Source organism: Hyalella azteca, unplaced genomic scaffold, assembly GCF_000764305.2.
Source record: "Hyalella azteca isolate HAZT.00-mixed unplaced genomic scaffold, Hazt_2.0.2 contig11006, whole genome shotgun sequence".
NCBI lineage: Eukaryota > Metazoa > Arthropoda > Malacostraca > Amphipoda > Hyalellidae > Hyalella > Hyalella azteca.
Window position 1 is genome coordinate 117,477 of NW_025941019.1, and position 25,083 is coordinate 142,559.

The 25,083-nt window shown below is 37.0% G+C and overlaps 1 protein-coding gene across 1 annotated transcript in view; it reads right to left on the reverse strand.

Moving 5' to 3' along the window:
• Positions 1 to 22,343, reverse strand: part of LOC108680761 (peroxidasin homolog) — a 51,902-nt gene extending 29,559 nt beyond the window's left edge. The window contains exon 1 of the mRNA XM_018169657.2: positions 22,093 to 22,343. The gene's annotated coding sequence lies outside the window, so the exon portion shown is untranslated. The remainder of the gene's footprint in view (positions 1 to 22,092) is intronic.
• Positions 22,344 to 25,083: the final 2,740 nt, after the last annotated feature.

Genomic DNA, 25,083 nt, shown 5'->3' on the forward strand with positions numbered 1-25,083 from the left:
TTGGACGTTATTCCAACGTGATTCGCCTGGTAGGGCAGAGTTTTGGCCGGCATATCGGCCATGTCGCGCCTGTGACCTCACATGCATGCAGCTGCTACAGCCAACGCTGGAAACTTGACTCTGACTCTTGATAGGCAGATATTTACAATTACTATTACATTTGTTTACATATAAACTGATGTTATTTACAATATACTAAAGTTATTTCCAATATACTGACATTATTTACAATATACTGATGCTATTTACCAATATACTGATGTTATTTATTTATACCATTTTGTTCCTATTTTTAATGCTGCTCTTCCTTCACAATTTAATATTCCTCGAACCAAATGAAAATAATTATTTCTCACGCAGAGATTTTATTTTAACTTAAAATTGTTGGTAAAATTAAACTTTTTCTTTTAGAATTCGTGACAAATAAATCAGAATTCTATAAAAGGCAGGAAGTGCGAATTCATCATGCAGCGCTACATAAACATAGGAATTAATTCAATGCGAACACTATAATCAATCCATTCAATTTAATGAAGATTATGTGATAGAAAACGCATACATTGCACGACAATCCTATACAAAGTGAATGGTTGCTGACGTTTGAACTAGTTGATGATCACCAGCGAAATGAATGATGGCCTACAAAATGAATGATCGCCGATGAATGCAATGATCAATTGGCGTTTACGCCAAAATCTCCTCGCCAGTCACTTGTTTGCTGGGGGGGGGGGTCGATAACCCCCTTGATTGGGGGGTTGTCAACCCCCAGGGGTCCGTGCTTCGAAAACCTGATTTCATGCACGCATTAACGCACTCACAGAAATGATGGAGACTTTGTCAAATTATCGATGCACCTTTTACCCTTGTGTTGCTCATCCTGAACAAGCTCGGGGTACAAAAATGGCCTATACTGGGTCACATCAGTGTTACGCGTGCTTTCATCTCGTGCTGAGTAGTAAGAAAACGTGTCAATATTTGGATAATATGTCCCATTTATTTTTTTGAGTGTATGGCGTTATCAGCAAATCACATTTGGCCGCAGTTTCCAGGCATTCCCTGTGGCCTCTACAAGGCGGGAGTTATTGAGCTGTGGGCGTCGAGATTAAACCTAGAGGAACAATAGGAAAAATCAGTGGGTCATGTTTTCAAAATAATGACATGCTTTCTTACCGACTGCATGAGTACTGAGGGAACGTAATACTGATACGTCTTTTTACTACACTTCTCTTTAACTTCACTTCTTGTTGTTTGTTTGTCTGCTACAAATATTATGATCGATATTTAACGTGCTACCTGTCTAATCGATCTGAAATTTTGCACACTTGCTTAAAGTTGGAGACAATGCATGAATCAATTGAGAGAAGAAATAATTTTAAAATTAAATAATTTTTTCTCAATATTAAGAAAAAGTTTAAAATAATTTTGTCTTCTACAAATCTTGCAATCCATATTTAACACATTTCTACCTATCCAATCGGTATGAAATTTTGCAAACTTGCATGAAGTCAGTGACATTGAATGATTCAGTTGACAGAATAAATAAATTTGAAAATTTGGAAAATTTTTATCTATCAACAAAATTTGAACACTACTATTTTTAATATTTGAAAAAAATAGAAATTATTGTACATGTGTAACATCAGAGATACTGGATTCTTTAGAAGTGTTGTCTTTAAAAAGTAATTTTTAAACGCATATTATTAAGGGGCCAAACTATGTTGGGATGACCCACATAGGCGATAAAAAAGAATTGATACGACGAAGAGTCGTTGATTTATTTTAGTTATCGATACCTCAGGCTCGTCGAGGTCGGCCGTCGCTAATTCGTATATATTTTAATAGGCGGAAGATGTAGGAAAAAATTAAAACTTGGTCTATTTTGCCTCGCCCATTTATTCAGTTTAATATTATAGAAGTTCTGGTCTGGCATTCATTTTATCTGCGGGCGGCTTTGGCCGCCATATTTAGCGGCCAACATATTACTGGCCGTGGACGCTTTTGGCCTCCTATTAAGCGGCCAACATATTAGTGGCCGTGGACGCTTTTGGCCGCCTATTTAGCGGCCAACATATTACTGGCCGTGGACGCATTTTGACCTCCTATTAAGCGGCCAACATATTACTGGCCGTGGACGCTTTTGGCCGCCTATTTAGCGGCCAAAAGTTTCATTTTACTGAAGGTTGTTTTCGCCATAACCTCCTCCACGACGCATGAGGCGTGGAGGCGGACCCCTGCCGTGGTCTGCCATTAAGACCTCCGCGCAGACCATGTGCAGACCATGTGCAGACTGTGAGCAGACCATGTGCAGACTTGAGCAGACCATGTGCGACCATGTGCAGACCATGTGCAGACCATACCTAGACCCCAGCACGCCTCATCAGACCCCGCACCTCAGACCCCCTAGACCCCAGCACGCCTCATCAGATCCCGCACCTCAGACCTCCTAGACCCCAGCATGCATTGCGGTACGCGTGGAGCGACACCCGACAAACAACTGCACTTATTGCAATGCTATACCTACCTGAGTTACAATTCCTCATACAATGCTATTCCTACCTGAGGCCATACTTTCAAAACTCGCTAAGTGAACGTAGGTACTTACGCTCTATTTTTTTGTCTATGATTGGTGGGTTTTGCTTGAAAGGCCGTCAATGATTGGCTGATGAACTTACGATCTTTTAATTAACTTTTTGAAAGTATGGGCCCTGAGCTGCATCTTTACGCACCAAACATCTAGCGGCGTACACTTCACGCTACGCATCAAAACTTCATAACTTTTGACACTCTTTAGAAGTAAACTCTTTTTCCTGAGCGTAAATTGTACGCTTACAATTATGCATCCAGCGAATATAATATGCATTTAACATCTGATTATTGCCGAGATAATTTGTTCTTATTATTGAGCAGGATGCGTTATTGTTCTTATTAATGATAATTGCGTTCAGATCGTATTGGTCGTTTGCTGCTGGATTCACATGAAGAAATGAATATACATGACTGATATTTTCGTGCATAAAAGCTTTTGCACGATTTTTCAATCATAAATTTAGCAAAATTTCTTGCTTTGTATCAAGCGGTTGCAAAAAAGAGACGAAAAAAGTTGAAAGTCGTGCCATTAAAAGTCGTGGTCTCGGTCGTGAGCGTAACGACCTCGCATGCTGCAAAATTCTTGGCCTCATGGACAGGGAAATTTTAGTTGATCTCTTTTTGGTTTTTAGCGCATTTTCTCATTTATGAAAAAAATGCACTATTGTGCCCGACATGTCCGTCTGTCTGTCCGTCTGTCCGTCTGTCTGTCTATCCGTCTGTCTGTCCGTCTGTCCGTGACTTCACGTTTCCGTCGACGAGAAAATGCGCTCTCTGTCACTCACTGCAGTGAGTACTGAGTTATATTTTTTATGACTTTTATGTTCTTTTACAAATAGTTTACGAAGTGACCAGCATCGGATAAATAATCTTATATTTAATCTCCAAATTTACAACAGAATTTTACTCAGCGAATCCTGTTATTATAGAATATATAAATTTCAATACATTATATAAAGGATATATAAATATATTGCCCAACATTCAGCTAACTTAAAACAAATGTACAACGTATAATTATTTCTGCGTGGGCGGGTAAGATTAAAATAAGTAATTTTTTTAATGTTGGATTTGATATTTTAAAAATTACATATTACCTTTGCTTGGCATTTTGGAATTTTAAAATTAATTTAAATATCAATCGAGACTCTTTTCGATTATTTAAATGATCATCTAAACTTGCTAGTTAAGTCATGTAAATATTGAAGGAGCATCAGTAGCATGATCAAATTATTACAAACACAATATAAAATATACATTTAAACTTAGAATACTGTTCATCGCTATACAACAGCTAGATACATGAGTCATGACTATTCGATTTATAACTTAGAATATTTCAATATTTTTACGTATGGAGCGCATCTGTGGTCGCCATCATCGTCACTCCTCCAGAATAATATGATCATGCAACAGAAGCAAGTAGAAAATATCCCGAACATTTGTTAACATTGATTTACTTATTAATTTTATTTAATTTTTGAGATGGATTTAAAAGTCTTCAAAAAAATCATACGGAATTTTTGCGCCGCGCGGTTTGTTTTAATCTTGATTTTTCTTTTCAACGTAAATTCTTCCAAAAATCCTAAACGATGAGAAGTGTTGAATCCATCAGCTTCTTCCGCCTCAGTATCGCCAGCCACGGCAGCAGACTTGGCAAGGGCACGCAAATACAGGGCCGGGGCATTGATTATTATAACAAGGTATGATGGAGACTTGTTGTAACCCAAAGCCCGGACATTGGTTGTAGATTTGCTCCGAGGGGCTTTGGATTATGCCCCATGGTTATAACCCGAGGACAGGGAATTGATTATCACAAGTGGGACCAGGTCTTGTTTATAACCACAGGTCGGGCTACTATTATACAGTAGCAGTTAATTCTTGATTTCCAGTTCGTGGTGAAGAACATTCAGCTGACGTTAGTTCCCTCGATTGCTTCAAACCAAATTCGTCGATGCCTTGCAAAGAGTGACTGGTAGGTGAAAGTCCCTCATTTTAAGGTTTAGCGCCTTTCTTAGGTCCGTTCTTAGGTCCATTTCTTAGGTCCTTCTTAGGTCCTTTCTTAGGTAATTCTTGATTTCCAGTTCGTGGTGAAGAACATTCAGCTGACGTTAGTTCCCTCGATTGCTTCAAACCAAATCCGTCGATGCCTTACGAAGAGTGACTGGTAGGTGAAAGTCCCTCATTTTAAGGTTTAGCGCCTTTCATAGGTCCATTTCTTAAGTCCTTCTTAGGTCCTTTCTTAGGTAATTCTTGATTTCCAGTTCGTGGTGAAGAACATTCAGCTGACTTTAGTTCCCTCGATTGCTTCAAACCAAATTCGTCGATGCCTTACGAAGAGTGACTGGTAGGTGAATGTCCCGCATTTTAAGGCCTAGCGCCTTTCTTAGGTCCTTTCTTATGTCCATTTCTCAGGTCCTTCTTAGGTCCTTTCTTAGGTAATTCTTGATTTCCAGTTCGTGGTGAAGAACAATCAGCTGACGTTAGTTCCCTCGATTGCTTCAAACCAAATTCGTCGATGCCTTATGAAGAGTGACTGGTAGGTGAAAGTCCCTCATTTTAAGGTTTAGCGCCTTTCTTAGGTCCTTTCTTAGGTCCATTTCTTATGTCCTTCTTAGGTCCTTTCTTAGGTTTCTTCTTAGGTCCTTTCTTAGGTTTCTTCTTAGGTCCTTCCTTAGGTCCATTTCTTAGGTCCTTCTTAGGTCCTTTCTTAGGTTTCTTAGGTTTCTTCTTAGGTCCTTTCTTAGGACCATCTTTTTTAGGTAAAGTCTTCTGTTCATGTTAAGGTTTGCCGCCCTTCTTAGAGGGATTTCGCATCGTGGGCTTTTTTGATGGTCCCGTATCAAACAGGTCAGGAACCTCGACGGAAGTATCCCATATAAATGAAGCGTAGTGGTGCGATGAGCCGACTTCGGACGATGAAAATGTTTCTTCATCAGATTGTGAAGTTTCAGCTTCGCTATCGTTCTCAGAGCTGTGCGATGAGCCGTCTTCGGACGATGAAAATGTTTCTTCATCTGATTGTGAAGTTTCAGCTTCGCTATCGTTCTCAGAGCTGTGCGATGAGCCGACTTCGGACGATGAAAATGTTTCTTCATCAGATTGTGAAGTTTCAGCTTCGCTATCGTTCTCAGAGCTGTGCGATGNAACCAACCTGTATGTATTTCAAAATAACTAACCTGACATTTGATGTCCAGAGTAAATATTAAACCTTATTCTCATGGATACTTCACGAAAGAAGGCTTAAATTATAGAAATTTAAAGGGATGTCAGGGAAGTAGATGTGTATAAGAGACAGATATAATATAATATAATATAATATAATATAATATAATATAATATAATAAAATATAATATGCTCGGTTTCGAGTCTTCATCCTCGAATCTCAACCCAGCAGACCATGTCATGAATCAACGATGGAACAAATTACTTCGCGACGTAGAAATAACGTTGAATGTTCAGAATGAAAAGTGAATCAACGTCATTTTTTCAAAGTCGTACATTTCGACGTTGTTTCAACGTTGAAATCGCGTTGAATTCTGACATGTTCTATCATGCATGCCCCAGTATTCAAGCGCTTTCAACGTCGTGAAATATGTTGTTTCAACGTCGATTAAACCTAACATCGCCTGCTGGGAAACGGACAGAGGATCCTAGGTCGTCATCTCGGAAGACTTTTTAAATTTTTTTCTTTGTATTGACACTGAGCCAAAATATCTATTGCATTTCTACACCTTCTGAAAAAATTGGCATATTTATCTCTATCATCAATATTTCAATTGAAATTAAACTGACTTGATTAGCCTCCTACAAAATTTGTTAATGTGGACTGTAACTCCAAAATTTAACTTAATTAACAATGTTAGGTATTTTAGTCGCGGCATTGCACGATAGCCCACAAAAAGTTACGTAATCGTTCCGTAACTAAAATATGCAATAGCTTCAGAGAACCTGCAATTTCATATAAATATGTTTTCATGATATTCTAAATTATTGTTTAAATTTATAAAGGTTATCTAAAATAAAACTTTTCATGTTGTCTAAAAAAACATTTTTTTAAACCTGAAAACTTATGTTGGTAATAAAATCGCCATCTAACAAAACCATCCCGCTAGCTCGCGTCCACAACCGGGCATAAAACCCGGCCGTAAAACCGTTAAAAAACACAGGAAATCAAGATTTCATTTCTAGAATTCCTTGCCGGGTGCATAGAACTGCACCGGCGGCTACATATGGCATGCATACGTCCCCATGAACCGGAATATGCAGGTAAAAATTACTATTCCCCCAGCCGAAGGTATAATTTACCCTAGAACTTGTCTACACTTACCCTGAAATCGTCGACCTCGCCCCAACCTATAACAGGGAAATTTAAGTGGATGACTGACGGTGTGGTATTGGCCACGGATAATTACCCTATAATCTTAGCTTGTGTGGAACCTCATTTAGAGTTTAGTGCTCCGGTTTCCCCATCATATTTTTTGCATTATGCAGTCTAAGGTAAACTGGTTGTCAGCCATATACCGTTAATCTAATCGTTCGCCGGTGTTCTAATAAAAAATACATAAGCGAGAAGTTAATCACTTTTCATAAGAACTTTACCACCTACTATTAAATTGGGATAAGCCCATTTTAGGAACTTACGATGGCTGAGAGCAGCCCGACCGCTTATTACATGAATGGCCAAGCTCTATAGGGGCATTTGAATCGCACTCATTCTCATGTACAACATTTGTTAATGTGAGCCCCATGACGTATAAAATAAAGCACCTAGCACCGATTAGTTATAGAATAGAGTACGTAAGCAAAGATGAATTATAGAATAGAGTACATAATAAAGTAACAGAGGTGGCAGGATAACGCATTCATTCTCGGCCTTCGCGAAGGCAGGATAAGAAGCCCGTGTCATCTGGGAAGGCAGTATATTGACTTAATAAATAATCATCCCAATAAAATTGATTCAACGTGAGTTATTATTTTTTGCACACACGCCGTACTCACTAATGTCACGAATTTAAGTGTTTTACCGAAAATTCAAATATCCTATTTCTTGTAAAATTGCTATCATAAAATCTTTCGTGTCGGGCAATAAGAAAATTTTTCTTACCGCTAAGGCAACATTCATTTTAGTTTATTTGTTAATATTCTTCGTTACCTGAAAACTTATTCCTGATCCGCACCACAATTAAAACGTGTATTCAGAATGTTCAGAAATCGTTCTTTAAATTTATTTTAGGGCGAAATTTATTAACTAAAATGTATTTTTTAACTCCAAGCTTGAAGTATCTAAAGCAAGCCAAACTATTTGATTCTTTACTAATAATTATCAATTTTTTTGGTTAATATTCCAGAAGTATTGCTAATTCTACTAATAGTTATTATGTACAAATATAAATTATTTTTAAATCAACAAAATGTAACTAAAAATATTATTTTAGTAGAAGTAAAGATTATTTGCCAAAGATCACCTGTCTATATTATTCTGCTAGCTTATACTCGCTGTTCAACTCCATACATTCACAGACAACCCCGCTATTTATTCTACGCTGAAATTTGTAAATTATTTAGTGCGAAGAATCCGCACGCAAAATACACGGGGCGCCACCTTCGTTTTTTCGAGTTCCCGTAATTGCGTTTGCCGGATTTTACTCGGCTGAATGCAGCGTATAAAAGAACACCGGAAAAGGACTCAACCTCCGTTATGTGCTTTCTTCAGGCCACATAAATAAGAAATAAACTGAACGCAGTCACTAGGAAAACGTGAGAGATTCTCGGCGACCGAATCGAGAGCCTTTCGTTCGCCTTCAATTAAATTCGAGAAACTTTGACGCCTGACGACGGGAGATCGTGGCTTGTCAGATGAGAACCGTTGTTTTGAGCTGACGAATGACCGGACTAAAGGCTGGGGTAATGATGAATGTTTTAGGTTAGGATGAATGTTTTTAGGATGAATGTTTTAGGCGGGTGTGGACCAAAGGCGGGTGTAATAAACAGTTCCCCTTAGGAAGGGGAACTGTTACATAAATAATTGAAAAAAGACTAACTCCAGTTTGGAAAAATTAACTGACAGAAGTGAGAATCGTTTTGAAACTATATATTCGTTAAGATTAATATTCTGATTCGAGGTAATTTTTTTCAAATCAAATTTATGATGATTTTTTATTGACTTTAGTTTTATTATTTTACTGATATAAAATGAGAATTGCTTGGCGCTTGCACCAGTCCACGTGAACATCCGTTCAGTGGAGATTATTTTTTAAATGTCAACTGTCTTAAATAAACCTATTCTATTTGAGTTAATTTTGCACCAAAGATGCAATTTGGAGGCTGCGCGTCAACCCATTCAGATGCAGGGAAATAATGAAGATGCCGTCCCGCTACAATTGTGCTCGAGCGACTACAAATTGGCCACACAAAGAACTTCGTGGTGAGATCTAACAATGGGTCGAGCGCTGATTGTGTTACAGGTCCAGTTAAGACCTGGGAAATGAAACGGAAAAAATTCTCAGCTGAGTTGATCTTTGTTCCTACGTTATTATTTCTTGAGTTTATCGTAAGAATATTCATTTAAATCACTAAGAAAAATGAACGGGTCACATTTTCCAAAGGTTGAAAAACTTTTTCCCCCAAATTACGATCAGAACTAACAACGATATGCCTTTTACCAGGCCTAACTGCGGCCTATTCAGTTTGATCCTGACCCAGTTTGGTCTCTCTATTTGGGCATAGCTTATTTGGATAATGTGCCATTGATATCTCTGAGTGTAAAATGTAGGGTAAATATGTTTCTGCGTGTGCTTATATTACGATGGAAACAGGCTAAGAACATCTCAGAGCTGATTAAAGCTTTCATAAATAAATATTTTCTCATGGGTAAATGAAAAAAAAACTCTGGAATCATTATATGAACTTGCAATTTTGTTAGGGTTAGCTAATTATTTTAGTTATTTTTAGAAGCTTATTCCTCCGTGTCTGATAGTATAATGCATGTTGACAACTATGTTGAGCAGACAAGGTCAGCCTAACAAGCACCAAAAAATGAAATAAATATTCAAGAGCTAGAGGTTAGACCGACCAGTCTTACTCATAGTGTACATCCACTATGGCCATTGTCAGGGAAGTAAATATCTGCTTCATAGCTGATAACGAACACTTAACGACGATTAAATATTTCTTAATTTTACGCAAGCATTTACCAAGCAATTGAGCCTATGACTGGGCTTATCGAAGATATATTCGTCAACGTTTGTGTGTGTGTGAAGCCTGGCAAATATATGTATATAGGGGCGGCAAATATAAATATATAGGGGCGGCAAATATATAGAGGCGACACTTATCGTGTCGGGATATTGCCTGGACCTGAAAATTTATATGTAGTAGGATAATATACCTATATATGGATTGGAGGTAAGGGAGGAAGAGATTAAACCAAACAATAGGATTCCAAAGGATTCCAAATTATAGGAATGTTCAAGTCCGAGCAACGCGGAGTAGGACTGCTGGTCACTGATAAGGACCACTTAAAGTCTTCCATAACATCGATAGATAAGTGACACATTAGTCAGTCTATTAGCGTCACTGATAAGGACGTATAAACGCTAATGGGATACACATGTGTGGGACGTGTGACGAGCTGATGTGGGAGGTAGTGACATTTTAAAATAAAAATCCTCGTCACATGCTCTAGGATTTTCCTTGGCCTGGAGTCTCCATGTGTAAAATTTGTAAATTTATTTGCACGTGTACATATGTAGTTCGCTGCTACATATGCGACTAAATATAGAGTGAGAAAATAAAGGGGGAAATTTATTTTAAAGATTTGCCAAAACAACACGCGTATGTAGGCTATAGGATTTATTACGAATCTCACGGCTCTGGAATTTAATTTCTAATGAAACGAAAAATTCATCAGTTATACATGTATAGAAGCTTTCAAGTTCATTAATCACACGAAGCTGTCCTAGTAGCATAGCCTCGTATCATCGGCATGCTAATCACTCAGCATCATTCACCAATGCTTGAGGGGATAAGTTTGATATCAGTCATTTATCCTTATATGCCGCATCGGTTTGACTCGTGTTGGCTTTAACATTTCGAACGCTTGCATGTCCGGTGCCTTCAAGTCATTCTAACAACTTCATCGAGTTCCAACAATGTGCAAAAAGCCACTCCTCTCAAGCGTACACTCAAAAAACTTAAAGAGATATTTTATCCAATTCCTGACACACTTTCTACCAGTAGCAGAAATACGCCCTTTTCCCAGCCAACCTGTGTCAGGGTGACCGACACCAAGGTCCAAAGTACATCGCTATTAGAACAAAGTATCACTCATTTGTCTGAGTGAACGTTTTTAAACACAACGGTACTCTGTTCGCATGCGGGTACGGCGAGGCTGCTATTTAGAACACAGCAAAAAAGAAGTCAATCTCGTCGGGCTGGTCGAGCCATCTTCTCGAGCTGCCTTCACCTCGTGTGCGACGCCGCGACGCTCCTGAAGAGATAACGCGATGATTGTGTTGATTAGTGTGTGAAATGTGTTGAAATTACACACAAATGTTGTGTGTTTTCATGTGCATTATGAATAAAATGTTGTGTTTCAAGTGCATAATGAATAAAATGTTGTGTTTCAAGTGCATAATGAATAAAATGTTGTGTTTCAAGTGCATAATGAGTAAAATGTTTTGTTTCAAGTGGATAACAAATAAAATGTTATGTTTAGTAAAGTGTTATGTTTCAAGTGCATAATGAATAAAATGTTGTGTTTCAAGTGCATAATGAGTAAAGTGTTGTGTTTCAAGTGGATAATGAATAAACTGTATGAGTTACACAATATGTGTTAGACGTGGCAGCGCAAAATGTATGAAGTATATTGAAATTACACACAAATGTTGCGTTTCATGTGCATAATGAGTAAACTGTATGAGTTACACAATATGTGTTAGACGTGGCCGTGCAAAGTGTATGAAGTATATTGAAATTACACACAAATACATTTTATGTCGTCTGCTCACCATGTATAAAAAACATTGAGTTCACTAACAATCTAACATATGTCTTCTGTGTGGCCAGTGCGCATTTTCATTTTTTGTCATCAGGCCCATATGCGTTTTTCTATATTATATCTATACATCATTTTTATATTTCCAATAATCGAAAGTTCATTGACAAAATATCACCCGATGATTTTTTGTCAATGATATACTAAATAATTAAAGCTGTATCTGAATCGTTAAAACTATTCTTTACAGTTTCTTACCTCTATATATAGTCGATGATTGAAACTAGTTTCAGTCATCAACTTCAATCAATCGTCGTTTCATTTCTCATTTCAATTATTAGAAACGGTGTGTGGATATCTATACACGCTTATTAAGGAGGCAAAAGTGTGCAGCGATCGCGGATCTAACTTGCCAGCGTAAAAATATCCGAGAAATGAACAAAGTATCATGAATCACAATGAAAATACAACCCTGGTACACAACATAAGCCATAGGAATTATTATTTTATCGAGGTATTTGCATCACAACAATTGAATTAGGTCTACGGACGCGTTTTGTGGATAAACACAATACAATTTACTCACGAAGTTTTTTCTTTAAATCGAAGCTTTGCTTTAATTCAGCGCAATTCATTTTAACAATCAAATTAAAATTGCAAATTGTGCATTGCGTTTTTTTAGCTATGCTTGAAAACAAGGAAAGATTGCGGTTGGCCGACCATAACCCGTTCTTCGGCAGCCGGTAATACATTCTTGAACAAATTAAAGCTCGAAATAAGAGGTTCTTTGATCGGGGACAATAGCTCGTTATTGGGTGACCACTTATCATCTCATTAAATATTACTTGTTACCAGAAAATCTTGGGTCCCAGTAACGCAACTCCATTATTTGCTTGTTTGATATTTTCTCATGTTTTGAAATAATTTCAGAAACAATTTAATGTGGAACTGATATTTTAGAACTTTTTCTTGAATGAAAACTTAAAATTCTCCTTTATGGGGACGCCAAATTATAGGCGCGCTTTGGTCGAACGCCAGTCGATTGCCAATTAAATTATCCATGATAGTCTATTGTATGAGAATTCAAATAAAGGAATGTGATGGTCACATAATTATTTTGTTGATGTGTTTTCCATGCATAAATTCACGAAAAAAATTTGAGTTTAAATTAAAAAAAAAATTATAAATAAATCTAATGGGATTTAAAATCAGAGCCTCCATTGTCAGTGCCATGTCTTGATGCACAAAATAATTGCGTGTGTATTTATCAGTAAAGTTATTTTCTAAATATTTTCTTAATTTTGGATCATCTTCGAACTTTTGAGCCACTCTTGCATCCAGTCTTTCGATAACTCATGTATAATGTACTCGAATATAATCTGTTTTCACCGATGTAAAAATGAAACTAATTATTGCCTTCAAGCACAAGAGTTCATCATTCAATGCATTAAATTGAAACGTACGTCTTACAAGCTCAGTTGAAATATATTCCAGTTGTTTATCACATGGAAGGAATTATTACTTATTTTATCCCATACCTTTTTTGTTCTTGTTTGTCATAAATTTTCTGGTTATGAGTTGTTATCCTATAAATTATTTCAATCGTCTTAATGGTGATCTCTTACTGTAGTTCCATTGTGGTAATACTGAATTACTCTGGTGATTCTTTTGATTGAAAGGTAACTTGAGAACGATGAAGTGCATTAGAAGATTAATGCTTGACCATAAACAATCTGAAGGTTAATTTCTAACCAGAGTCAGACAGCAACTGAACACTTAGCTTTCCCGAGACTTGATTAGAGAGAAGATATCCTATGCCAGAATTTAGGGTTTCAGTTCTAAGCGAATATTTAGCCAGAGTTGAGACTAGGCTGGAAGTTAAGCGTCGGTGATTGTCAGGAGTGTGCAATCACCACTTAAATCTTCTATGATTTCATGGCGTGCAATTATAATCAAGCAATCGAAGTGATTGCATGTAAGTGCTCGCAGCAGATGCTGGATTAAGCGATCAAAATTGTTGTGAGGCAGCAATGTGAAATTTTATTCTTTATTAGTTCCGCCATATATGCTTGGTATTGTAGATTGGAGGAGGTGGAAATACTGGCGCTGATGTGGATATGCTGGAATGGTCTAGGCATGTTGAATAGCTACATGTTAAAGACAGATCATGAAGATTGACTTGTTTAAAATTGTTTAAAATGATGTCTAAATATTAAATGTCTAAATCAAATATTGTAAAGGATTTTCTTGTTGGCTAGTCCTCTGGGAACATTTACCGAACTATTCAAAGAAGCGCCATCATAGCAGGATAAAAAACGAGTATTCCATGATGTACGGTTTCTAGAAAGAAAATTACAAATATACATAAGACAAATATACAAAAGAAGATTCATGATATATACAAGAAATGACAACGTATGAACCAAGACAAATCAATAAAAATGAAACGGTATAGTCAATAATTCATGTAATAAACAAATCTAACTGACCGAATAGCTTGCGTTCCTCGGGTACTATACAGGCATCTAGGGTCTAACACTGATTGATCTGGCGCATCAGAAATAAACTACGTCTAGACTAATTCTACATCTGCAAATTACAGAGAAATGGAAAATGGCGGCTATAAATATATTGCATTTAGGAATATTCAATGTTTACTTGGTGCAGTAAAGTTGATATTTTAAATATCATAATTTTTATAAAAAATCCCTGCAATACATTATACTGAAAAGAAAATGTTCCTACAAATGCAGTTTTCATCAATTATTCATGTTATTCGAAGTGAAATCTAAGTAATATATTACGATTATAAATCAACTTCAATTTCATGTCTCATTTAGTTTCATCATCCAGTTTACTCCGTTTAGTTTACATGATTTGAAATATGTTCGAATTTCCATAACCGTTTACAGGGCGTGCTAACTACGTACGGTTAACGATGCCTCAGGAGGATCTCCAACGCGTTTTTTCTCTCTCAATAAATTGCTTTATTAGAATCTTTCATTTATTTGTTCTTCATATGCGACCAAAGATTCCTTCCCTACCCTGGCACAGATTGCTGGCAGATGCTATCGCTGACAGCGCCTGGCACTATGAAGCCTGCAGCGGCAATTATACCACATTTTGTCTTCACTAAAAAAACAAGACAAACAAATTTAAGAAACTACACTCAGAAAAACAAATGGATCATAATTTACTAATAAAGACGCATTTTCTACCCATAACACGAGCAGAGAGCTCGTGGCTCCGGATGAAGGTGCATCCCATAAAAGAGCGGAAGGTGCATCACATTTCAGTCAAGGTCTCAGTAAATTCTCTGTGTGTATACCATCAAACGGTATAAAGAATTTTCTTTTTGGTAGTAAAGAAAAGAACCTGAGTAAACTATATGAAAAATCAATACGCAAATAAGCAGAGATGTTATGTTAAAGCAATCATGATGAAAATAGATTCTCTCAGTTGGTAACAGTTATATAGGGTAATGCAGTTCTTACTTTTATAACTCGGGGTTTAGTCCATTTCTTAGTAATATTTTGGAAATTTTACTATATTTCCATGCAATACTATTAGTCATTATACCTGCTCGTCCAAAAAATTGCCTTTAACTGACAGCATATAGCAGTGTACATATTGAAAGCATTTCCTTATCGCCGGCTTGAACGAATTTCTTTCGATCCTAGCATGTAAAATCTGACGAAATCAAAATATGTTCGTTAAAGCAGCATTTTAATCTGAAAATCTTTAAAATGCTTACGTAATGCAAATTCCTGAAATTCCTTGCAACAAAATTATATGCTTATGTTATGAAAGTTCGTGTAAATTTTTCCTATATGTATATGAAATTTTACGTTTTATTTGGCTATAAAAATTAATAAAAAAGTTTCTAGGCTCAAAATATCACAAATTTTTGTTCGAGGATTACTCAAAGCACAAAAATTCGATTTGCCTACAGGGAATCAAATTGTTGAAATGAAATTCTTATGAATTTTTTTATACATATTTTGTTGATTGAAAAAGTGTTATGGAATTTGTTGTCCGCAATGCCGCCTCTAGTCAAATTCTTCAGTAAGAACGAATGTATAGGCGGTCTGTATGTTTACATTGAAACTACGATTATAAGTTTAGGATGCTGACTGCATTCAACTTGTTGAATCATCGATACAGTTCGACGAACTTCAGCTCACAAGCCACAGTTGAAGTTCAAGATGCAAATGGCAGTCTGAAGCCTTCAGGCGATGTCCAATGGCCTATTATAGCGGATAGGAGTTGTAAATCAGAATAACGCTTCGTCATAACGCGCGTAATGTGCGTAACGCTGCGTCATAACGCTTCTCTGGCTCCGTCGTAACGCATATTGGGATGGATTGTCATATAGAAAATAAAGTAATATTTTTTGTTCCCTTTCGGTATGAACGTTTAAACGATATGATCGAAAATGTAAACTTCTAAATGACTATGTTCTAAATAGTCATGATATGTCAGAACAGCATTAAATGCTAACTTTAATGGAACCTAACGTATACTAAGGTACTGCGCACAATATGATATGATTACATATATTTAAAAAATTACATCATTACATACAAATTATAACTTAACATCGTCACTGATCTAAGCATTAATAAAATAACGTCCATAAACAAAAACTGCAATTTTACACAACCTGAACCCTATGAAGGGTGAATGACACAATGCATACCGGGCATTTATCATAGCAGTGCAGCAATGCATGTGAACTGCATAACGGTTAGTAATGGCCGTCGCATGCCCGACATGCCATGGCGTGCATGATGGAGCTGCAGTGTGACATGATTGTTATGTCTTCGGCAGCTTTATTTAAGGGCAGTGTGGCATGATTGGTATGATTGGTTGCATGGTTTTTGCTTGTAGAAATCGTGCTGTCGCGTAGCTTCCTTTTACCCATATTCCTGCTATAGGCAGTCGAAGATATAATCACAATACTGGACCAGAGAACGCTATGCACTTGCGTTCTGTACGCTATACGCTTACGTTCTGTACGCTATACGCTTACGTCCTGTACGCTATACGCTCACGACTCGTTTAAGTGACACAGTTAACAGTTATTTATAACTAAAGCCTTACTGGGTCTCTCCATCTCTTCTCTTTCGTTATAGTCTGACCTCGCTCTAAGATTGTGAAGAAGTGATTAGTGTGGCGAGCATGAAGAACTCGATAAATATGTTGAATATTATTTGCATGACTAGTTTGAGAAATGTGTTGAAGTTGATGGGAGTAATGAATGTGAGGTGTAGGAGGAATATGACATATATGAAGAATGTGATGAACATGACGAACATTATGAATATGAATAATATAATGAATATGACGAACATGAAAAATATGACTAATATGATTACGATTATGATGAATATAATGAATGGTATTCATCACTCAAACAGTCGAGGAAGACAAGTTCCAGCGAGTGAATTGCGCCTAAAAGCTATTATTAAGTGCATTTCCAGATCATATAATTTCCAGTTTTTAGTATTTTGTAGATGGCGCACATTGTAATTTAAGGAACCTAATTGTTCACTTGACCACTTCACTCTATAGTCTATATGTTTACATTCATATGTTCTTTTTACCATATCCATTTAAAGACACGACGATAGCACGCCTATAATTTTACTCGGGCTTGCGGACGCTGGCCGCGGTCGTTGGTCTGAGTCGGCCAATCTGTGTAATATACATAGTTCTGTGTCATATACATAGTTCTGTGTTATATACATAGTTCTTTGCTCTATTCATGGTTCTGCGCTCTATACATGGTTTTAAAGTTCATAGTTCAAATCAAGCAATTACTTTCCGCGACGCTGAATGCGAGATAGCGAGCGCGAGCCGCTGTTGGTATGCGGCATGACGCGTGTACGACAAATATGAGGCGGCTATGAGGTGTTTCAGTGATCATATCATACTCATGAATATGTTTAATTTCAAGAACATGGTGAATATTATGTATTTTTATTCAATTGCTGTTAAAATTCGTGTAAATAAAATTCGTTCCTTGTTTGTTTTGCTTGAAATTGAAATCTTAGATTAAGGTTTTTTGACGGTAGTCACATATTAGTTATGAAATTCAGTGCTAAAATGTCGGAATATTGACAAAGGATCTTACCGATTTATGGCGACCGATAAATTGTTCAATTTTCTCTCGTGAACCAACTCTCAGTTCAACATTGATCAACATCGTCGCGGGATCAACATCGTCGCGGGACCAACATCGTCGCGGGATTAACATCGTCGCGGGACCAACATCATCGCGGGACTAACATCGTCGCGGGACAACATCGTCACGGGACTAACATCGTCGCGGGACTAACATCATCGCGGGACAACATCGTCACGGGACTAACATCGTCGCGACGGGACCAACATCGTCGCGGGACCAACATCATCGCGGGACCAACAACGTCGCGGGACAACGTCGTCGCGGGACCAACATCGTCGCGGGACCAACATCGTCGCGGGACCAACATCCGCAGCCACGCCTCGACACCAAACATTTTAATCTTCTTACATAGAGCGCATGCGCGGCTTGTGCCCTGTGGGTTTATTCCTGCCACGTTATTCCTACCGCATATCACCATAACACCTGCACCACTGCAACACCTTCACCACCATAACACATTCACCACCATAACACATTCACCATCATAACACATTCACCACCATAATACCTTCACCACTATAGCACCTTCACTACCAGACCACCTTCACCACCACATCCCTTCACCACCACACCCCCTTCACCACCACGCCCCCTTCACCACCACATCCCTTCACCACCACACCCCCTTCACCACCACCATAACACCTTTAACACACATGATCCACTTCATCTAGGCGCTAATATTGTCCTAATCCTAACCATGTATCAACAGCGCCTGCATTATCCTATCCTGCAGGTCCAGACTCGGGCTATAAATCTCATTGCCGCTTCTCCTCCGCATATCCTAGGCGAATTAATGCTGGCCGACGTCCGGCCGCTGATTGGCCACCGATATATCGCCTATAATTTGTATATGCGTGTGCTTTGGTCGCCTAATTTATTTTAATGGATTCATGGCGTGTAATTTGAAGAGCGCACTACCGCACAACGCGCGCTCATTGAGGACACCAAAATATGGGCTCATGACCAACATACTCCTGTAGGACACTCTCTTTCTCTCTCTTTCTCCTCTCTTTTTTCCTTCTATCTCTTTCATTCTTATTCATCGCTATTCCTTCTGCTTCTTCCTTCGGGTGGCAGAATCTGATCGGCTCGCGACACAAATGGCATGATATTTTGTCCGTACCAAACATTCCTTCTTATTTAAACGGATTCAAAAGAACGCACCTACTACATTTTTAATTTCATGCATTAATGGTAATAGCAAAGCAATGTATGCTTTAGCTAAACAACGTAAAACACATCTCCAGCTATCGACGTTAACGTATAATTTTTGCATTGTGGCTTGGAAGTTAAAGTTGAACTAATTAGAACGGTGTAAGCGTAGACAAATACAAGAATTTATTATTAAACTGAATAAAATTACAGAGAGAGGTTCGATGCTTGTTCTGCAAGTCAGAGCATGTCGGCAGGATTGCTTGCATATGTTATGAGAGGCAGGTTCCTTCGACAGGCTATTAAAGCAAGTTAGTTAGGCAAGTTCCCTGGCAAGTTTCCTAGGAAGGTTATTTAGGCAGGTTCTTAAGGAAACTGCCTGAGACAGGTACAGCAGGTTCTTTTATAGGCAATTTCATGAGGCCGGTTTCCTAGGCAGGTTCTTAAGGCAGGTTACTGATGCCGATTCCAGAAACAAGTTAATGAGGTAAGGTAATAGGTAAATTTTTAAGTTCAGTTTCCTATGCAGGTTTTTGATGTAAGTTACTGCGGAATGTTCTTAATACAGATTCTTCAAATAAGGTTCCTGGAGTGCCATTAGCAGGTGCCTAAGGCAGGTTCTTAAATTAGGCTCCTAAATCAGTTTTTAAACAGATGTCAAGAGCAGGTGCCTAAAGCAGGTGCCTAAAGCAGGTCCATATAGCCTGCGTCTAAAGCAGGTGCCAAAAGCAGGCGCCTAAAGCAGGTACCTATAGCAGGCTCCTAGGGCTGATGCCTAAAGCAGGTCCCTAGTGCAAGTCTCTAAAGCAAGTGCCTAGAGCAGGTTCCTAGAGCAGGGGGCTAAAGCAGGTACCTGGAGCAAGTGCCTAAACCAGGTGCCTAAAGCAGGTGCCTAGTGTAAGTGCCTAAAGCAGGAACCTTTAGGAGTTACCTATTGCAGGTACCTATTGCAGGTGCCTAGTGCAGGTGCCTAGAGCTGTTGCCTAGAATAGTTTCCTAGCGCAGGTGCCTGGTGCAGGTGCCTAAAGCAGGCGCCTAGAACAGGTTCCTAGAGGAGGTGCCTAGTGCAAGTACCTAAAGCAGGTGCCTAAAGCAGGTGTCTAGAGCATGTTCCTAAAGCAGGTGTCTAGAGCAGGTTACAAGGGCATGTTCCTAGAGCAAGTGCCTGATGCGTCACACACGCGGATGATGACTTGCCATTTAACAAGGCGGCAGCAGTAGGCCATTTTGAGACCAAAAAAAAACAATTTGGTGGGGATTTTGTTGCCATTTTAATTGCATTAACATAATATCTGCATGATATCCGACTCATTCGCACGGTGATGGCCATAAGCCTCCTGAGGCGAAATAATTCTAAACCAAAATTTGAATGAAATTAATGTATTCTTATTTATATGATATGTATGGATTTGTGAAAACTATGCACATTATTTATGTACATATTAACTATATCTTTAATGCAGGTTTCTTTGAAGACCAGAGAGTATTTCTTATTGACAATTTTCTTATTGTTTATTATATTAACTATTTATTATGTTAACTTTATTATATTATTATATAAACTATTTATTATATTAACTATATCATATACATATTATGTATCTATGCAACTATACATATAACTACATAAAGAGTATACATATTTCTATTTCAAAAAGATTTAGTTCGGAATCATTGTTATGGGCGCGGCTCTGGAAGAAGAAGCCTCTAGGCATCAGGAAAAAAATTTAATTGCTTTTTTTTGCGTGGGAGTTCGTGTCTTGTTTTCTGCCCATTTGAGGAATAAACAACGCGATAAATAATCATCTTAAGTGTCTTCTAATTTTATGGCTGTTTTTTTTATTCAATAATTGATTAATGTAGGGACTTTTTTCGCACCTTCATTTAATTTACGGATATTATCAAATAGATCGCTTCAGTGGCAGCTATTAACTTAGTTTTGTTGAGAACAAAGATTATTTGCAGCAGCATTTTGATTTAACGGCACTTATTTACATATAATTTAATTCGACTTTATATTTATACCTTAAAAGTACAGCATTAAACGTAGTAGTAAAAGTTAACGTAGTAAAAATACAAGAGATGTTAAACGTAGTAAATGTTAAACATTGTGTTTTCGTTGAAACTTGAAACTTTTTTTGAAAGACGTTGAAAACTAAATTAAAGTTGCTACAATTGTCTTCATTCTTATATTTGGCATTTTCTGAGTTTATTAACTTACAAGACACATTAATCATATTTATTGAAAAATATTTATTATTTCCTGGAAAACAATTGAAAACCTGCCACATTTCCTTGAAATTGCCGTTGGTTTGCCATGCCTGTCATCCTCAGTATCCTGCGTGTGCAGGATACTGGTAATTACTTCTTACCCAGGGTATCAGTGATACCGTTAAGTCTATCTGACGTAGCTGTCTGAAATATTAGCAGGAAATGAAGAGAAGCGAAGTATCGACGATAAGAAGATGATTTAGTTTTAAAGATGAGTCATGAACTTAACATATTTAATTTTACTTGCACTCATTGGGCGACAGATTATAGTAGTTTCACATGGATTTTTAAAGTGTCGATGAACTTTGTCATCCTGAAATTCAGGTCAGTGGAACAAAACTGAAATGAAATTCGTTCCCTCTCTTCACTCAAACTTGTAAAAAAATTTAGTAACCAGGCCATATTCGTCCAATTTGCATAAGAAAAAAAATTCCCAAAAATTGTTCAAATGAATTACTCTCTGGCTCTCAACACTACCGGCTTTAATAATTCTAATAACTTATATAAATGTGATTTCTTTCAAAGTATTCACCATTGCGTCACAGGTATACTATAGGACTTCTTTGCTCAAATTATACAATTTAAAACGCCGCAGTTGGAGGCTAACAGAGAACAATTTTTAATTCAAGGAAAAAATATAAATATAAAGCTCATGAATATTAATAAGCTAGCTTTCTTGAATGTTTAAGAGAAAGATGTAATTATAAAGCTGCTGAGAATCCCTGAACTAGAGAATTTACATATCTACAAAGCAACTATCAATTCCTAAGCTTGCTCCCTGGCATTCACAGTAAATAATTATATAATAAAGTTCTATGGAAGGTAATTAGCTTTCTTATTTTTTGATATAATCATCCTAAATATATTACTTATTATATTATCGGTACTCACATGATGCTGTGTCGTCGCTATCGGTTGGAGGAGCGAAGGATTCGCTCGCGGTGTTGCGGTGTAGTTGGAGTTGAAGTATCAAAGTTGAGTTATAACGTCAACGACTTCTCGACATTTATGTTATTAATATAATATATATAATGGAATATACAATGCCTACAATTCTAAGGGTGAATAATAATCTAGTTACGGGGATAATGCCCAAGATAATGCCCTGGAAATGCTAACCCTACTCCTACACTTCCTTTATCTGGAAATAAAAAATATTTGCTGAATGCATAACAAAAAAAATAATTCTTTCCCAATCTGAGTGAACAGGGAGATTGCAATTTTTAATTTTTATTTGTTCAACGGAAAGCTCTGACCTAGCTAAATGAAGAACGAAAAGATGGAAATGAGCGATTCCAGAAATAACGTCCATGGTAAGGAAGAACCGTAATTTGAATACGATCGTCAAATCCCAGAGATAAATTTACATATACATTAACTTCCCTTGAATGATTTAAGTTCAGTTAGATAATTTAAGGCTTAATTTTGTGTAAGTTAAGAACACTGTTACGTCTGAGGCATACACTTCAACGAGACTTCAACGCTGCATAGGAAATGATCGCTAGTAAGTGGCTTATAACACATACCAGTTAGAACATGTTTGTTATAAAATACCAGTTAGAAATCGTTAAATTATTTATGAATTCAAATGAACTATTTTATATGATTCTCATATAAAATTAAATTTTAGACACATTACGAAATTTCGATTTTTCTGTTGCATTTTTATCGCGCTCAACTGATCAATGAGTTTATCTAACGATATGCAGTCGCAAATCCTTTTTCATTGCGGTTACTTGAATTATTTGTATAAAGCTAACGCTTGTATAACATTTTTTTTTTGTAAATACAAATTATGCGTAAAAAAGAATTTTGTTGTTTTTTATGGCACACCTTCATGACTATTTATTATTAAATATGAATCACGAACGTATGATGATGATCTATAAGATGCTGCTGCGCTGAAGCTTTGAATTAGGTTTTGTTTTAAATGGGGTATTCGCATTGCAAATTCTTTACTGTAATTATGCTTTTTGCCGTCATTACCAATTATCTTTCTTATCATTCCTCCTGAATACGTCCTAAAATTCATCTTTATGTTGCTCTTTGAATCCGGTCAGGCATCCTTCATCGAAACTTCACCGTAGATATCACTAATCGTTATCTTGAATCTCTTCGCCGAGCATATATTGTATTATATAGCATATAATCCAGAATTATATGTCTATTGTAATCCATTCTCAAATCCTTAAATCCACTAATTAAAAATAATGAAACCTAATAATAGATTCCGAAACTGTGATCGATAATCCGTTCATCGCCCCGACACTGGTAAAAAAAATTCGTGAACAGAAGTTTTTAGAACGAAGATTCTAGTCATACTTTGGCCGCAAAAAACACGTAGCTGACATGACCACATTGTTATAATAACGTTTTATTCGTTCTAGCATTTTTATGGTGATTAAAAAGTGCGAGTAATGAGAGACTGGTGATTAGTAGGGTGATTAGCTGCGCATTTCTGACCCTCAGACTTGACCTCCCGCGGCTACAATACCGGCGAGTCCGCTAGGACGGACGGTAACTAGAAATTATTTAGAAGAATTTTGTGTAGGCAAGGAATAATGATTTTATTTAGTTATTATTTGCTATAATTGAGTTAGTATTTCTTTCGAATTCAGTTATAATTAATTTTAATTCTGTTATTATTGGCGAGGAATACTATTATGTTAGTGATGAATTCAGTTCATATTAGTTATAAATTCGGTCATTATTAGTGATGAACTACATTGTTTGTACATCTGAACACAATAAGATTATTTGAAACGAATTCACAGAAAGTGTCCACATCGATTAATATGCATGCGTTAAATTTCGATGGAAGAACATGCAAGCGTTTCTCTAAGATAAACAAATTTTTCTATAAAAACTGCATGGGATGTACAACAGTTACTTGAAATAAATAACTATCATCATAGTGCAATGCAACCATGTCTTTCACAGTGGATTCTTTTGTATAATTCTCGTTTATTTCGGAGAAAGTTAAGGAAATAAGTTTAGGCTTAGACAGCTAAAATAGCTGCGATTAGGAAAACACAAAAATTTAGGATCATTTGATAGGGAATTATTAATTTGTAGGGACATCCAATGTTAATCTTAGTTGTGAGTAATTAAATCTTCAAATTTTCCAATAAAATCAATCTTTACGTAAACATCCGAACTACTTCTAAATTGACTTTTTCTTTCTTCGTAAGTTCAGTTAACTGTAACCGCACTACTGCCTTGTCCTCCAACGTTTGGGGTAAGCTCTTCAATAGCTGCTACTCGATTGTTCCTCAAACTTGTAATATTTCCTTGTATATTGATTGTACCTAATATCGACTTCATCTTAATATGTACTGTTAATATGTATTCATCTTAATATGTATTGTATTTCATTCATTCTACAGGTGCAACTCACGGATACATACACTTAAATACACTCTCCTAACACGCGTCTCTCTAGATTAGTTTTCTTCTAAATCCCTCATCGCGTTTGACGTAGCTTATGACGGTGTTCAACCACCTTACCGCTATAAATTGAAGGAAATTGTAGTCGTACTTGAACGCTGAACTGTACGGTTTTTCAGAGATGTGAACATTTTTGTTCGCTGATATTATGATAGTTTTTAAATGACTAGAGGGTTAATCTGCAAAATTTTAAGCTGTGTGATATTTTCTATGGTGCTCTTGATTTCAATGTAGTTGGTAGAGAAAATCTTGAATTATATATAATAATGGAAAACTTTAAAAATTATAGTAACGGCAGCTATTCTATCTAAATGATTACATTTCCAAACCATTGAATTATGTGCTAAATTTTGTTTGACTAGGAAAATATTCGACTCGTCGTAAGTACAACAGGAAGTCACGTTGTCTTACACCGCTCGTTAACGACCCACATGC